This window comes from Anser anser (assembly GCF_964211835.1).
Source record: "Anser anser genome assembly, chromosome: 14".
In the NCBI taxonomy this organism is placed as follows: domain Eukaryota; kingdom Metazoa; phylum Chordata; class Aves; order Anseriformes; family Anatidae; genus Anser; species Anser anser.
This window is the reverse complement of record NC_139735.1, coordinates 6,001,038-6,005,556: the sequence shown is the minus strand read 5'-3', so window position 1 is coordinate 6,005,556 and position 4,519 is coordinate 6,001,038.

The window sequence follows — 4,519 nt, the reverse complement described above, 5'->3', positions numbered from 1 at the left end:
CCAGCAAAACAGCTTCTGTCTTAAGTTGTCTATCATTGCAATGCTGTCATTTATGCAACTAAAAGAGGAGCAGATATTTCACGGGCTGATGTCCTTGTTAAAATGTGAACATAAGAAATAGCACTTTTATTGGCAGCTGGTGGAGCATATTTTCAGCCCTCATGGTCAGACTCCCCATCATCTGTAGGAAACACGCTGTGAATGACAACTGTTTTTCCATGCTAGTTCCTCCTGCTTGTAATGAAGGAGCCATCTTCTGTGGTTCAAGAAATGATCCTAACTGCGGAGAAGCAGTAACTTGTGAGATCCTCGGGGTCAGACCACTCTGTTTTTCTGACGTGTAAGGTGCTTGGTAGGATGCCTGTAGCTGCAACTTGAGCCCATAGGGTGGCACATCGGTTCATCCTGATAGCCCCTGTCTGCACCAGCTCCATTTTTAATTTGTCCTTCTCTGCCAAGGATGACCAGAAGTATCCAGTACTCCAGTAAGGTCAAGTCTAGACCTCACAGAGGGCATTAATACATTCTGGTCTGTACTGGATTTGTGTTGCTCTGGATAATGCTGGCCTTTTCCCAGCCACAACATACTGGTAGTTTGGAGTCATCCTCTGACCAACCTTAGCACCTAGTTCTTTCTACTCTTCCAGCATTTCTAACCAAGATACTCCCTGCTGTTCCAGACATTGGGTCGTCCAGCACATTTCATTAAGAAACTGTTATTTTTTGGGCTGGACTGACTAATAAAAATATTAAATATTTTTGGCATCAAGAGCAACCCTAGAGAGCTACTTTTACTACCTCCGTCCAGCCCAAAGATTTCCCCATCAATTAACTCCTTGTTGCCCTTCATTTGGCTATTTGTTTATTCACTTCACAAATCCTATAATAACTCCATCTTGTACAGCTGAATTATTAATTTCCCACTATCAAACACTATTCCACAGTCCTGAAAGAGGAGAACTATTTCTTCTCCCTGGTGGGGGAGCTCAGGTATCCTGTCCTATTAGCTGGGCATTAGCTACACTTGGATGCCCGTTGCATTTTATCCCATGTGTATGTTTATCCCAATTATTCTTCACATCAAAACTTGTTCTGGCTGCCGATGGGGTCAGATTCGTCTTCCTTCTCAAAACAGGTACGCCAGTCCCTTTGCATATGGTACTGTTCTGCACTCCGGAGAGGTGTGACCAAATATTTGCCCTTGGGCCTGGCATTGCAAGGGCCGGCTCCTGCACTTTGCGGTACTTCCCCACCCTTACTCGACTATTCCCACCACCCTGCGAACACGTTATGCTAAACACCCCTGCAGCCCAAGCCGGGCAAACTCTCCTCAAAGACAGGGTTTAGGAAGGCTGAGGCTTACAGCAGCCCCCAAGCAAGCTCAGCCCCCACAGGGACGGATGCGGCCCCCATCCCCTCTCTCTGTGTCCGATATTCCAGTCCTGGCAAGGGCCAGCAGAAACGGTTGTCTCTTCTGGGCCCAGCAGTTTTGCAGCCACGGTTTCTCCGGTGAGATTCTGAAGGGAACCAGCCTCTCTGGGTTTTTAGTTTTGATAATCAGTATTTTCTGTTTGGGTGTGTTTTCGTGTTTAGAGGTGGACCCAAACTGAGTGCCCCCCAAAGGGACACATGCCACAGCTTGGGCCCACCTCTAGTGCAATATCTTTTATCTGTAGATTATATTTTACTCTGCAGCTGTTACATCGTTATCAGCACCAGTATATGCATAATCCTACTGCCAGTCACTATTTCATACGTACCTACGTGTATCCCAGAAACTAAAGCGACACTCTGGTGTCTTTCCGTGTTTAAGATGCTTCTCAGATCGATGCGTGTGCAGGTTTTAAACCTTTTGTCCTTCTCAGTTTGAACGTGTTGCTATTTTTCTAAGTGAGAGTGTCCCGTTTAGTGTTTGTTTGTGTTGTGTTAAGAAATCTAGAGCACAGCGGACTTTACTTGTAACTAAATTGTCTCTGTTCACCTGTCAAGGGGACTGCGGTGGAGCCCCGTGGGGCGTGCAGGCAGAAGCGCAGTGCAGATGTGCGGCCGGGGGAAGTCAGCCAGAAGCCAGAAATGGCTCTTCCCCTTCTTCCCTGCCAGGGCTCCGGGCTGGGGCAGGCAGCACCACTCAGCAGGGTACTGGGCAGTGGATTTGGGCTGCGGGGAAGCCCGAGGTCTGCCTGTGTAGAGCTGGGCGGACCTGCACAAGGGGCTTTCTCAGACATCTCCGTCTGGGGGCTTTTTTCTAAAATGGCATGTCAGCTAACGTGCTAAGGAGGCAAGCCCCATGCTCCCACCTGCAGGTGCGAGGAAGGGCTCTGGCCAGGCTCGGTGCTTGGCTCCGGTCCCAGCAGCAGTGTGGCCACTTGGCCGTGCACAGCACAGGACATCCAGGCACCCCCGGCAGGCCAGCTGTCGCTCCAAGGCCAGATTTCATGGGTCAGCACACAGGGTGCTGGGCTCCCAAGCGTAGCTCCCACCTTTCCCTCGGTGCTGAAGTCTCTGGAACGTGCAAAGATGGATCCAGATGGCTTTAGCAAAGGCAGGGACCTGCTCCAGTTTAGCCCCAGTGGCTCTCAGAGATGGGACTTGCAGGGGTGGGAGGAGGCAGGGAAGGTTGTGCTGGGAGGTCTGCAGCGTCCCATCGTTCCTGTCCTGTCCTCCTTCACGGATGGCACTGGAACAGTAAAGACCTGCAAAGCTTGCCCAGAGCATGCCCTCTGCCATCTCCCCCTCCTGCAGTGCTGGCTGGCTGGCATCACGCTGTTCCTCTGCAGCATCTCTGAACTAAAACAGCTCCTGCCTCCACTGCCTGTCAGAAACCACCCTGAGGGCAAGGGAAAAAACAGAGTTCGGACTAAGGTACCAAAGAGTTAACATTTTCCTAGGTTTACAGATGTATTTGTAGGACTTGTACTATGTCAATTCTATAGCCATGAGATATTATTTTTATGCCGTAAACTTTTACAAATACATTTTTAAAGAAAGAGTTTAAAAATAAAGATGTTTTTCTTTTTGGAAAGTGCCATCTTCTCCTTTTTTTTCTTTTTTTTTTTTTTTGTGCTGATGCTACCTGCTCCTGCTCAGATGGGGTTGGGAATACAGCTTAGCCACGTTGTGGGTGAAAGCTAAGCATGTTAATACGTTGTGCATGACCCCAGTGCTTAGCAAACGCCAAGCTGGGAGCCAGGCAGAGAGAAGCACAGCAAGACAGCAGCTGAGCCCAGAGATGTGGTAAGGAAAAGGGGCTTCGACATGTCAGGGGCTGCACACATGCCAGGGGCTGCTCCAGCATTCTGGTAACTGGCCAGCCTGTGGGTCTTGCTGCCATGGAAGGAAGTGAGTAGAGGGAAGGACACGAGGAACAGGCCCCATCTGCATCCCCAGTGCCTGAGGTTTGGGCCAGCAGTCCCCAGCAAGGGCTCACCATGCTCCATTGCTGGGTCCGTGCTCAGATCAGGGGATGGACACAGGAGGTGCCAGACTGAACAGTGCTGGGTGGGGGACACCACACTGCCCGTGAAATTTCCACATAATTTAATAACTCGGGGCAGTGAGAGACAGTGGCTAGCAGTGGGGCAGGGCACCGGCAGGCTCTCCTCCAAGCTGGGTTCTCCTCCCAACCTTCTGCGATGAGGAATAAGCTGATACCCTTTAAAGATGCACTAGCACTCCCTCAGGTCCCCGCATTCCCCTGCTTTCCTCCTGCCCCCTCCACCTTCCCCCAGTCACCTCCCCGAGACTGCTGCGGTCCCCAGCCCCACGGGAGACAGGCATCTCCTGAGTCCGTCCCAAAGTTTTGTCCTCTCTGTGGCTCCACTCAAACTGCTTCTCCCCAGCAGGACCCCAAGCTGCTGAGCAGAGCTGCTTGCAGCCAGCTCTGACTTACACGTGTGGAAAGGCTGGGGCTGATGCACAGAGGGGATTTTGAGGTTCAAATAAGATGACTTTGACCTTGTTTTCAGGCTGCATGGTGCTGCCACAGTGCATGTCCCCAGTGGTGGCAGTCATGCTTCCCTCAGCTCCTGGACACCCTTTGCTCACCCAAAGACCCAGGGCATCAGCTGGAGCAGGAGGCACGTCCAAGCCCCAGCAAGGCTCCCCTTGCTGACACAGCCCATCCTGGGCTCCCGGCTCTGCTTGGTTTGCCAGAGAGGAGGTGTGCAGACTGCCTGACCAGCTCAGGCTGATTCTCCCCAGATATGATCTGAGTCACCTGGCACAGCTCAGCCGTGACAGCTAAACAGGGCATTTTTCTCCAGAAGTTGAATCAGCAGGATAAAAAAATCATCTTGTCTCCAGAGGCTGTAGCAAAGGCTTGGGAGGAAGCAGGGAGGGGGGAGCTGGCAGACCTCAGCCCCGAGCCCACTGCCCAGTCCCTGCCTGGCAGGACTTTTTGCATGCAGAGATGCACCAAGACTGGGTCACAGTGCTGGGAATGAGGACGTAAGAACTCCCAGCAGGGCGTTTTCCCCACCCCAAAACTCCCAGCACATCCCCTGGGGGCCTCCACTGACAT